This window comes from Erpetoichthys calabaricus, chromosome 10 (assembly GCF_900747795.2).
Source record: "Erpetoichthys calabaricus chromosome 10, fErpCal1.3, whole genome shotgun sequence".
NCBI lineage: Eukaryota > Metazoa > Chordata > Cladistia > Polypteriformes > Polypteridae > Erpetoichthys > Erpetoichthys calabaricus.
Window position 1 is genome coordinate 35,606,993 of NC_041403.2, and position 13,706 is coordinate 35,620,698.

At 40.9% G+C, this 13,706-nt stretch overlaps 1 long non-coding RNA gene across 1 annotated transcript; it reads left to right on the top strand.

Annotated features, from left to right (window-relative positions):
* The first annotated feature begins 604 nt into the window (after positions 1-604).
* LOC127529425 (uncharacterized) lies at positions 605-1,216 on the top strand. The gene is made up of 2 exons (XR_007936109.1): positions 605-710; positions 1,051-1,216. It is a non-coding gene; the product is annotated as an uncharacterized LOC127529425 (long non-coding RNA).
* Positions 1,217-13,706: the final 12,490 nt, after the last annotated feature.

Sequence of the window (13,706 nt, forward strand, 5' to 3'; positions counted from 1 at the left end):
TGTGTCACTGCTGTGCTGTTTCAATAAAGGCCTTTCTGACACCTCATTTCAAAATTTGTTTTCTTTTTAGTAGAGGCTACAATTGCATCAAATTCTAGAAGTTTCAAGCTGCAGGCTTTACTATTATATTTACAATAAATAAAACATACTTTGGCGGCACGGTGGCGCAGTGGGTAGCGCTGCTGCCTCGCAGTTGGGAGATCTGGGGACCTGGGTTCGATTCCCGGGCCCTCCCTGCGTGGAGTTTGCATGTTCTCCCCGTGTCTGCGTGGGTTTCCTCCGGGCGCTCCGGTTTCCTCCCACAGTCCAAAGACAGGTTAGGTGGATTGGCGATTCTAAATTGGCCCTAGTGTGTGCTTGGTGTGTGGGTGTGTTTGTGTGTGTCCTGCGGTGGGTTGGCACCCTGCCCAGGATTGTTTCCTGCCTTGTGCCCAGTGTTGGCTGGGATTGGCTCCAGCAGACCCCCGTGACCCTGTGTTCGGATTCAGCGGGTTGGAAAATGGATGGATGGATGGAGAACATACTTTAAGATCTTTGAAAACAAGTTTGCTTCAACAAGTGCATCCTGGATTCCATCTTGATAAATCTATCTTGTCCTCAAGTCTCTGATTCACTTCTTTATTGTAAAGATTCTTCTCAATCAGTTTTATTGATATCTTTGAGAATTTTGAGTATTTGGACTAAGCCTCCATACAGCCTCCTCTGATCAAGTCTGAAGAGATTTGATTCCATTATAGTGTCAGAGTAGAACATGCCCTTTTGTCTAGAAGTGAAACTGGTTCATCTTCTCTGTGCAGCTTCAAAAAGCAGCTGTGTCTTTTTTCACAGTAAAACACAGACCTGCAAATCCAGTCTCATCAGCGCATAGTAAAGTCTCAGTTAAGTGTTTCTTGATTTATACTCAACATATTATACAAAAAACTTACATTTTAATTGCCTTTTTAATGTGTTTTGATGTAAAATCCTAGACAGACAAACGAACAGCCACGGTAGCATATTATTTAAGAAGATTATTACTAGACTCTTTTATCAGACTCTTCTCATTTGTAGCTTCCATCTAGTGAAATGAGCTGCCCACCGCCATCTGAACTGCAGACTATGTTAAAGACGTCTTTGATGAGTCGCTTGTTCTGTGAATGTCTCTCTAATTGATTATGTCTTTGATGTTAGATTCTTAGTAGTTAAGATGACAGTAACAAGTCTCGTCTTATTCTGCGTTGTTTAGAACTCTTCACTTGTGATGGTCAATTTTGTAACCTTGCTCTCTAACACTTGGTTCAAACAGTCCCCCAGGTGGATGCTTGCTTGAGTAGGTTGACCTTTTTTGTAATTCACTTTGGATAAAAAATGTGTGCTAAATGAGTGAATGTAAATTAATATATAGCTCCCATATGACTGAACCAGCTGAAAGAACAATACACATTTACAGATACAGTATAGTTAAATACCACATTGAAAGCACACATACAAAGATCTAATCACATTTAAATTGCTTCTTGATTAAGTTGAGTGCCTATAAATAGTATTCACCCCCTTGGATGTTTTCAAGTGTTATTGTTATACAAAAATAAATCACAGTGGATTTAATTTGGCTTTTTTAACACTAATCAACAGAAAAATAATCTATAATGTCAAAGTGAAAATGGGTCTCTGTAAAGTGGTCTAAATTAATTACAAATATAGAACACAAAATAATTGATTGCTTGAATATTTATGGTAGAACCCATTTTAGGGATCTGTGGCAGTGTCTTAGTTTTTAATGAAATGCAGTGCATCTTGGGCACTATGGGACTACACAGTTGTGAAGCTGGGAGGCATGGGATGTGTGGTGGGTTGGCAAGCTGATTGTTCAAGTAGCTCAGCTATTTCCGCCTCAGTACTCTGCAGGACAAAATTAAGGTGTTGCACCTACATGAGTACATTAGAGACTCTGCGTAGTTGAGAGCAGGAAGAGAAGTGTAAGGGAAAAGACTGGAGAGCAGGATTTGCTGCCAAGAGAGAGAAAGAAGGTGAGAAAGTAGAATCGGACAAGCATGTGGTATGGAGGACCGGAGGCATGGAGGTCGGGAAGTGGCCCTGGCATGGAGCAAGTGAACAGCATTCATGGGGCAGGGTCTATCCTGCTGAGAATGTGTTACTGGCCTCAGGCCTAGGGGAACCTGGGCCAAGTACAAGCCACTGTTGCTACAAGGTGTAGCCACAGCAAAATGGCGAAAAAGCATAAAAGAAGCAGGCAGCAGTCATAAGTCCCAGACCATACTTCTCTGTTCTACTTTATTCTCATTTACCCAAAAATATGTAAATGCTTTGTGGCAGATGGCCAGGATCCTTGCCTGGTCGGGATGCCCCTTTGACACTGGATCTGGGGGAGCAGTCATGGGATGCACACTACATCCCCTGGAACACTTGGTAGCAGCCCCCCTGGGTTGCACTGGGGCCAATATTTTGAAACACCGGAGCTCATTCCTGTTGGGCTCCGTGACCACCGCCAGGGGGAGCTGCACGGCCTAACAGGCCCATCTGGGCGGGAGTGCAGTCGGAATTAGGTCAACGAGCACCTGCAGCCTTCCAGGTGGGCTATAAAAGGAGCCGACAGTCACCACGTCGGGAGGAGGAGGACAACAAAGCTGCCATGGAGGAGTGGAAGAGACAGAAGAGTGTTTTATGGTGGTGTGTTACTTTGTGCTTTTGTGTGTTTTGGGACTGTTAGGGCTGAGGGACACAGGGAAGACGTGGCCTCCACCTGAAGAAAATAAATCTTTTTGTTTCATTTTTACGTGTCTCCGTTGTCAGTCTGTGTCGAGTTGATGCCTATATAGCGCCTGTGCCACAGCTTCAATCTCTGCATAGATGAACATGATGATCAGTTAAACAATGGTGCATGCCAATTTCCTCTGCAGAACAATTTTGGTTCAGCAATAGTATTGTTGTAAGTAATCAAGAAGTTCTTGATTAGAAACTCATGTACCCAGAACTCGTTAATTTTCAAAGGAAGCAAGCAGTTCTGTATCACCACATTGTGTGTGGATGAGATGCAAATCAAAGTAGTCTGATTATTCAAAGCAGGTGACTCTTTTGCAAAACAGGTAAATATTTATGTCCTGTAGATGGCCATCAACAATAACCTATAGCAGAATGTTCCAGGAATTTTGCCTTTACTTTAAAACACTGGTTTATAGCCCATTACACTAAGCAACACACAGAAATGTAATTTTCTTTAAAACACTGAATTCTAGCCCATTACAAATGCAGTGAGCAGGAGCGACCCATTGGACTTTGCGGATTGTCTGGTAGATGTCTTAAAAAGGAGGCGGTAGGACGATGGAGCTGGACTTGGAATATCGCAGTAGTGACTGAATGAGGTGGCTGTGGTACATGACACGTTTAAAAGGTTGACTACAGGCTGGTCCAGATCTAAGTCTACAATTATTGCATTGCATTGCATTAAAAGTTGCATAGTTAGATCTGGACCACCCTATATGGATACCAGTGTCTCAGCTGCCAGGGAGTCTCACAGGACCTGATGTGATCCTCCAAAGACAATATGCACCTGGGGACAACCTGCTAAAAAGTGTGTAGTGAGTAGCAGCGAAATCCTCTGCTGCAAAGGCTACACACACAGGACTTCTTCCTAAAACACCTGCCCCCAAATTCTTCAGTCCATGCATTTGAAACCACTGCAGGCATTTCAAGGAAAGAGCAAAAGATACTGAACAAAAAACTTTATGCTGAGAGGAAGTAAAAAGCTAAATCTCCTATTATCCATTCAGGAGCTCAGCAGCTCAAGGCAACTGAAGTGTAATTATTAATTTGAACGTTGTAACGAGAGCAGCAATAGGAGACAGGCAAGCAAACACACACACACACACACTTAAACCACTACAGCTACTGGGCTCCACATGCTTGAGAAGTGCCTCTGTCTGCTACTATCTTTGTCATTTTAACTGTTATATCACTAAATAACATAACAGCAGCAAAGCATTGTGGTGAATGGATATACAACGTGTTAAAATGCTGCAGCTATTTTGTCATGGCATGTTTGCATTTCCATTTAGACGGTAATGTTTGTTTAGTTATTCCTTTAGATGTGCAGTTGGAAGGTGGGTGCTGTGCAGGCTCATCTGTGTATCTATTGGTGTTATTAGGCAGATTTGTTGATTCGAGTACTGAAATGCACAAGTCCTGGGGGTGTTAGTTATCAGCTCTCTTAATGGCAATTATATGACACACAATTTACTTCAAATGCATATTTTGCATTTTCTTTCAAGTTTACATCGACTCCTGCACTATCATTGTAAGACTGCACAACAGAGAGCAAACACAGCACTTGCAACAACATATCATTAACTTCTACCACTTACCCATCAAATGGCAGTTGATGATCAGATGCTACAGAAGGCATTTTTCTCTTGACAGAGGGTATGTTTATTTTTAAAACATGCAGTGTGCCCTCTGCACACACCACACACATCTACATGTCCAATGGGTTATTTTTGGAGACTTTTCGACTGTAGATGGTTCATTGTAAACTGAAGCTTGCTGTCTGTCAGACCAGGCTAACGAGAGCTCCTCAGATCTTTAAAGCTTAAAATCACTGCCCCTGCTTTGAGTGCCACCTTCATGAGGCGTTGGATTGGTTTAGAAATGTGACACTCAACTAATTGTTCCCACCCTGTTTTAAGCAGAATTCACTCCAGTTGGCCTTGCAGATGTCTGGCTTCAGCGAGACTGGCTGCCAGCTGAACGTACACAGTAGGTGAGCGGGAGCAGAGAAGGGAAGAGAAAGAAAGGTACCAATTTCTACTTTTTTGGTTTTTAACCTATTTATGGAATGTATTTATTTATTGTGGATTTTAGCTCCTACTAAAATAACATTGGGTTTTTGGAAGTTTTTTTTTAAGATTATTTAATGAAACTGCACTGGACTTTATTTAATGTTTGAATTGTGTGTGTGGAAAATAAAAGCACTAGGCACCTTTTTACACCTGCCCCAGTTTGTTTGTGTCCTTATTGCATGGCTCATCCTTAGACATAAGAGTCACAGGTTCAGAGGACGTTAGGGCAGCTGCAGCCATTCAAGTCAGTATTTAGTAGAGGCACCTTTCACAGCCATTGCAGCCTTCAGCCTGTGTGCACAGGTCTCTATCAGCTTTTCATCTGGACACTGCAGTTATTCTGTGTTCTTCTTTTCAAAACTGTTCACACTCTGTCAGCATACATGGTGATTGTGAGTGAACAACTTTTTTAGGTCCAGCCACAAATTCTCAGTTGGGTTCAGATCTGTGCCTGTGATCAGATGTCTTAGAATTTCTCCTAGGAATTGCACTAAAAGTCTTACTAGGATAAGAATTTGTCCGACCTCTGAACAGGACAGGAGAAGGATTTATGAAGCATCCTACACCCACTTCCAGCAAGGAGTAGTAGTTCATGTTTGAGAATGAATGATTTAATAATTTATTGCAACCCAAGTAGCTATCACCTCTGCTGATTAAAATGCACGTATCTTTGGCTCAAATAATTGACATCACAAATGGAAAATCCATCCATCCATCCATTTTCCAACCCACTGAATCCAAACACAGGGGTCTGTTGGAACCAATCCTGGGCAGGGAGCCAACCCACCGCAGGACACACACACACACACACTAGGGCCAATTTAGAATCACCAATCCACCCAACCTGAATGTCTTTGGACTGTGGGAGGAAACCCAAGCCAAACGGGGAGAACATGCAAACTCCACACAGGGAGGACCTGAGAAGCGAACCCAGGTCTCCTTACTGCATGGCAGCAGCGCTAGCACTGCGCCACCGTGCCGCTCAAATGGAAAATATTCTTTCAAAATAAAAGTTTACTTGCAATTAATGTCTCCTCATGAAATAACAAGTAGCTATCAAAATAAAATATCTCCCCTCTACTACATTATTAGGCTAATATCCAGACAAAAAATGTTCCACCATGCCATTATTTTTTAATTATTTCTTTACCACTATTATCAAAAACTCAAAACATACAAAGCAATAAAAAAATAAATGCAACAAACTACAATAACAACTGATTAGATAGATAGATAGATAGATAGATAGATAGATAGATAGATAGATAGATAGATAGATAGATAGATAGATAGATAGATAGATAGATAGATAGATAGATAGATAGATAGATACTTTATTAATCCCAATGGGAAATTCATTAAGCAAGTTTCATGGTTTTAACAGAATTATAGCTTGACCTATTTAATAATAGTTCTTTTCCATTTAAATTTACATGTGGGACTGTGATACTTTGCAAGGAAAAATAGCATCTTTAAAGAACAGAAGAAATCGTTGAAGATAAAACCCCTAATAAGTCTGGCTTTATAAACCGCTTTGAGCATGGGAAATGCACTACATACATAAAAAAATATTACTACTACTATTATTATTATTATTAAAGGTACACGACTAAGAAAGTGTGTGGTTAAATGCACAAAAACAAACAGTTTCAGTGCTTTCCTGCATTTTACAAGATAACTTATGGAAAGGATAATATATATGAATTAGCTTCAGTCAGACTTGTCTTACCTTTTATAGATTTCTTTGATAAAGACCAAACATTTGTCTTTTCTGTATTTCCATGAAGAGCTCCCAATTAACCATTATATAATAATTAACCACTAAATAATACAGAAGGAAGGCACTAAATGTCTCAGTTTCTAATGGATGAATTTATTTGCTTTATCACATAAGAAGGGGTAAAAAGGAAAACTGTTTAGAACATATCAGAATCTTATAAACTAGTAAATATTCAGACTAATTAGACATCCTTCTCATTGAGCTTAAAAGCTGAATGACTAATAAAATATTTTTATATTAACTACTATGGATCAAGATTCATTTTGTATGGTATATCTTGGTTATTCCAGATGGAAAAAAAAAATTCAAAGATAAATCTTACTTAAATATTAGTGACCAAGAGGTAACATTTATGACAATTGGACAGGATTGTTATTATTTTACTTGCCAAATAATAAAAATCCAAGTATACTGATTTTACAGATAAAATCAAAGATAAAATTCCACTATCACTTAGATGGAAATTGTCTAATCCAATTAATATTGAACATGTTGTTCAATGTGGGAAATTCAAAAATAAGACCACGACCATCACACTCACATGAATTCATTCAGACAGATATTGTAATGTAATGAATGTTATTCTTTCATGTAAAATTTTATAGCATTTTGACATTTTTCATAACTAAATTATCATCATACAATGATAGGGGCTGTAGAGCAAGTATTGAAATATCCTTTACTTTGGCAAGCAAAATTCATCTTCCTAATGTCAAATCTGTTGAGAGTCACAAGTTCATCCATCTTGCGTTTATTCAATCTTCTTCTTCTTTTGGCTGCTCCTGTTAGGGGTTGCCACAGCGGATCATCTTCTTCCATATCTTTCTGTCCTCTACATCTTGCTCTATTACACCCATCACCTGCATGTCCTCTCTCACCACATCCATAAACCTTCTCTTAGGCCTTCCTCTTTTCCTCTTCCCTGGCAGCTCTATCCTTAGCATCCTTCTCCTAATATACTCAGCATCTCTCCTCTGCACATGTCCAAACCAACGCAATCTTGCCTCTCTGACTTTGTCTCCCAACTGTCCAACCTGAGCTAACCCTCTAATGTCCTCATTTCTAATCCTGTCCATCCTCGTCACACCCAATGCAAATCTTAGCATCTTTAACTCTGCTACCTCCAGCTGTCTCCTGCTTTCTGGTCAGTGCCACCGTCTCCAACCCATATAACATAGCTGGTCTCACTACCGTCCTGTAGACCTTCCCTTTCACTCTTGCTGATATCCGTCTGTCACAAATCACTCCTGACACTCTTCTCCACCCATTCCACCCTTCCTGCATTCTTTTTCACCTCTCTCCCACAATCCCCATTACTCTGTACTGTTGATCCCAAGTATTTAAACTCATCCACCTTCACCAACTCTACTCCCTGCATCCTCACCATTCCACTGACCTCCCTCTCATTTACACACATATATTCTGTCTTGTTCCTACTGACCTTAATTCCTCTCCGCTGTAGAGCATATCTCCACTTCTCCAGGGTCTCCTCAACCTGCTCCCTACTCTCGCTACAGATCACAGTGTCATCAGCAAACATCCTAGTTCACAGGGACTCCTGTCTAATCTCGTCTGTCAACCTGTCCATCACCATTGCAAATAAGAAAGGGCTCAGAGTACATATACACATTCGGTATATCTGCAGGGCCATTTTTTGTGGATGGCTCACTATATTGTAAACTTGGGTGCTTTTTCAGAGTAGAGAAAAGGCAAGCCTTATGGTGAATCCCTTGAAAAGGAAAGACTTTATAGGATGACATTTTTTCCCCTATAATGAATTTTTCTGAAAATATAGTGTAGTGAAATTGCATCTTTTACTACATTTTCTGTATATTAAGGTTGTGTATGCCAAAATGTCAATAAATAGGCTTTTTCTTATTGGTGACTCAATTTGCCCAGCATGAGTGTGAATGTTTGCGCGCGTATATGCTTTACAGTGATCATGCTATGAAAATCTGAGTCCCTTGTGTGTCTGTCAACCTGTCCATCACCATTGCAAATAAGAAAGGGCTCAGAGTTGATTTCTGATGTAATTCCACCTCCACCATGAATGCATCCGTCACTCCTACTGCAGACCTCACCATGGTCACACTTCCCTCGTACATATCCTGTGCTACTCTTACGTACTGCTCTGCCACTCCCGACTTCTTCATACAGTACCACAACTCCTTTCAAGGCACCCTGTCATATGCTTTCTCCACGTCCACAAAGATGCAATGCAACTCCTTCTGGCCTTCTCTATACTTCTCCATGCTACACATCCCCCTTATTCTTAAATATCAGCACCAGTACACTTCTTCTCCACTCCTCAGGCATCCTCTCACTTTCCAAGATTCCATTAAACAATCTGCTTAAAAACTCCACTGCCATCTCTCCTAAACACCTCCATGCTTCCACAGGTATGTCATCTAGACCAATGGCCTTTCCATTTTTCATCCTCTTCATAGCTGTCCTTACTTCCTCCTTGCTAATCTGTTGCACTTCCTCATTCACTATCTCCACATCATCCAACCTTCTTTCTCTTCCATTCTCTTCATTCATCAGCCTTTCAAAGTACTCTTTCCATCTGCTCAACACACTCTCCTCGCTTGTGAGTACGTTTCCATCTTTATCCTTTATCACCCTAACCTTCTGCACATCTTTCCCAGATCGGTCCCTTTTCCCCTCCTTAGTGTCCAACCTCTCATACAACTCATTGTACGCCTTTTCTTTAGCTTTCACCACCTCTCTCTTCACCTTGCGCCTTATCTCCTTGTACTCTTGTCTACTTTCTGCATCTCTCTGAGTATCCCACTTCTTCTTTGCCATCCTCTTCCTCTGTATACTCTCCTGTATTTCCTCATTCCACCACCAGGTTTCCTTTTTCTCCTTCCTCTTTCCAGATGTCACGCCAAGCACCCTTCTTGCTGTCACCCTTACTACATCTGCTGTAGTTTCCCAGCTGTCTGGTAATTCTTCACTGCCACCCAGTGCCTGTCTCACCTCCTCTCTAAACTCAACCTTGCAGTCTTCCTTTTTCAACTTTCACCATTTGATCCTTGGCTCTGCCCTCACTCTCTTCCTCTTCTTGATCTCCAACGTCATCCTACAGACCACCATCCTATGCTGCTTAACTACACATTCCCCTGCCACCACTTTGCAGTCTTCAATCTTCTTCAGATCGACTCTTCTACATAGGATGTAATCTACCTGTGTGCATCTTCCTCCACTCTTGTACATCACCCTATGTTCCTCCCTCTTCTTAAAATACGTATTCACCACAGCCATGTCCATCCTTTTGGCAAAATCCACTATCCTCTGACCTTCTTCATTCCTCTCCTTAACGCCATACCAACCCATCACCTCCTCGTCTCCTCTGTTCCCTTCACCAACATGTCAATTGAAATCCGCTCCAATCACCACTTTCTATCCCTTGGGTACACTGTCACTGTCATCACTTCATCCAACTCACTCCAAAAATCTTCTTTCTCATCCATCGCACACCCAACTTGCGGTGCATATGCACTAACAACATTCATCATCATACCTCCAATTTCCAACTTCATAATCATTACTCTGCCTGACATTCTTTTCACCTCCAGAACACTCTTGACATACTGTTCCTTCAGAATAACTCCTACCCCATTTCTCCTCCCATCCACACCATGATAGAACAATTTGAATCCACCTCTGGTCCACCTGGCCTTACTCGCCTTCCATATAGTCTCTTGCATGCACAATATATCAACCTTCCTTCTCTTCATCATATCTGCTAACTCTCTCCCCTTACCAGTCATACTGCCAACATTCAAAGTTCCTACCCCCAGTTCCACTCTCTTTACTTTCCTCCTCTCCTCCTGCCTCCGGACACGTCTCCCACCTCTTCTCCTTCTTAGGCCAACAGTAGCCCAATTTCCGCCAGCACCCTGTTGGCTAACAGTATTGGTGGCAGTCGTTGTTAACCCGGGCCTCGACCGATCCGGTATGAAAATATGTATTGTTGTTCTCATATTGATCTGGGAAAATTTTACACCGGATGCCCTTCCTGACGTAACCCTCCCCATTTATCCGGGCTTGGGACCGGCAGAAAGAAACACACTGGTTTGTGCATCCCCTGTGGCTGGGTTATCCATCTTGAGTTTATTCAATAACAGAATAAAAATTCAAAGAACATCAAATGTTATTGCCATGTGATATGGTAGTTCTCAAGTAATGTACCTTCTTTTTAAATGTAACACAACCGGCAGATAATATGCTACTTCATAGACAATGATCTCGGTTTGATTCCTGTGCCCAGTTGTTATGTGTGTAAAGTTTGCATGTTCCCCCTGTGCTGATGTGCACAGTACGTTGGTTTCCTCTCACATTTCCTGAAGATGTGCAGCTCAGATAAATCAGCTATTCTACATTGACCCCTGTGTGAGTGTTGGTGTGGGCCATCTGATGGACTGAGCCCCTCTCCAGGGTTGTTTCCTGTCTTACACTCAGTGCTGAAAGGATAGGCTCTGACTTTTGGGACCCTGAATCAGACTGAGCATGTACAGTATATACTGAATGTATATTCAGAGGGGAATTATATTATCACAATTAAGTTTTTAATGGGTAATAGTTCATAATTAATGTATATTGTTGTGCATACAGGATACACTGGAGTAATATTCTATGAAGTTTAATGCTATAAGTTGCTAGCCATTTTGGAAGAAAAATATGGTGTCATCGGCTAGTGGCTGTTCATCGACAATCTTCTTCTTCCTCTTCATCTCTTCCCACTTCTATATGAGGTCTATGTACCTGATGATCCCTTTGTATCCAGGGTGCAAACCAGCACAATTGGTACTGGTCCCAAGCCTGGATAAATATGGGCAGAGTGGGTTAACATCATAGTGTATCCAGCTGTAAACCTTTACTGTTGGAATCTGTTCATCAACCACATAGGTTTGTAATTAGTATTAGTGGCAAATGCAGTGAGAAGCACAGCAGCAACTGCAAGCAGACATGAAGAAATTGGGCAGCACTAATTACGTAGTTTGGATGACATCTTGGAGATTTTTGCCATTTTTCAGCACTACTCAACTATAAAGCTTAAAATATTGTATGTCAGGAAATGTACCACATTCCTTTTTTTTTGGGATTTTATAGATTTTATTAAAATCAAATAACATTCCATACAAATAAGTCACGTTTTGAAAAACTAGGTTCAAAACAAATCAACCCCCACCCATGAGAAAGAGAGCTAGTCCAGCAGAGTAAAACTTTAAGCTAGTAAAAAATAAGTAAATAGATAAATTAATAAATGAATAAAGATAAATAGAGTTAAAAAAGGGGCGAGAATCTGCTTCCTTAATTTAAATGCTTATTCTAAAATGTTATTGATCAAATCTTGCCAGGTTTTGAAAAAGTTTTGTACAGATCCTCTAAGTAAGAATTAGATTTTTCCGATTTCAAATAGTATAAAACATCAGTTACCCACTGACTTAAAAGAGGAGAGTTAGGATTCTTCCAGTTGATCAAGATAAGTCTGTGTGCCAATAGTGTAGTGAAGGCAATCACAGTTTGTTTGTCCTTCTCCACTTTAAGCCCATCTGGGAGTCCACCAAACACGGCTGTTAATGGATTAGGAGGGATTGTGACACCAAGGCTGTCTGAAAGGCACTTAAAGATTTTGGTCCAGAATGATGTTAATTTGGTGCAGGCCCAAAACATGTGGCCCAGTGAGGCTGGAGATTGATTGCAGTGTTCGCAGGTTGGATCTTGCCCTGGAAACATTTTGGACAATTTTAAGTGAGAGAGATGTGCTCGATATATAATTTTGAGTTGAATAATTATGTGCTTTACTCATTTGGAGCTCAAGTGAATTCTTTGCATTGCTACCTTCAACTCCTTTTCTAAGATGTTGAGTGAGAGATCCTTTTGCCACTGTCCTCTGGGATCTTTGAAAGGGAGGGACTGTAAAATGGGTTTATATATTACAGAAATGCTGTCTGAGTCCTCGAGACTGATCAATATTTTTTCTGGCATAGAAGTAGGTGAGAGGTGAGGAAAATTGGGCAACTTTTGTTTACCAAAGTTTCTAATTTGAAGGTAGTGAAAGAAATTTGTTGCTGGAAAGTTAAATTTGTTGTGTAATTATTCGTAGGATGCAAAGGCATTGTCTATGTACAGATCTCTAAGTGATTTAATCCCAAATGTTTTCCAGACATTAAAAACTGCATACATTTGAGAGGGTGGAAAAAGGTGTTTTTTGTGCAGAGATGCCACAGATAAAAGCTACTTTATCTTAAAATACTTCCTACATTGGTTCTATATTCTGAGTGAGTGAAGCACAATTGGGTTGTTAGTATATTGGCAATAACTTTAATTTATTGGGGTGCAAATCGAGGAATGTAAAGAAGTACCGCAGGATTTTATTTCTATTGCGGGCCAAGCCTGTGTATGTTCATCTGTTTGTCCAGGTTTTTACAGCTTGTATGTTTGCAGCCCAGTAATAGAATTGAAAGTTAGGTAGAGCCATGCCACCTTCTGCCTTAGGTATTTGTAGGGTCGCTCTTTGGATACGTGGATGTTTTGAATTCCAAATAAATGAAGTTATGGTTAAATCTAATTTCTTAAAAAATGATCTATTGATATATATTGGAATGTTTTGAACAAAGAAAAATAGGAAGGATATTTGGGTGGCACTGTGGCGCAGTGGGTAGTGCTGCTGCCTCACAGTTAGGAGACCCGGGTTTGCTTCCCGGGTCCTCCCTGCGTGGAGTTTGCATGTTCTCCCCGTGTCTGCGTAGGTTTCCTCCAGGTTCTCCAGTTTTCTACCACAGTCCAAAGACATGCAGTTTAGGTGCATTGGCGATTCTAAATTGTCCCCTGCCCGGGGTTTGTTTCCTGCCTTGCGCCCCGTGTTGGCTGGGATTGGCCCCAGCAGACCCCCGTGACCCTGTAGTTAGGATATAGCGGGTTGGATAATGGATGGATGGAAGGATATTCATTTTAACAATTTTGATTCTTCCAGCTAAAGTGAGATGAAGGGCTGACCATCTTTGCAAGTCTTGCTTAATTTTTTCCATACAGACGGCAACATTTTGTTAATAAAGAGCTTTATGTTTACTTGTGATGTT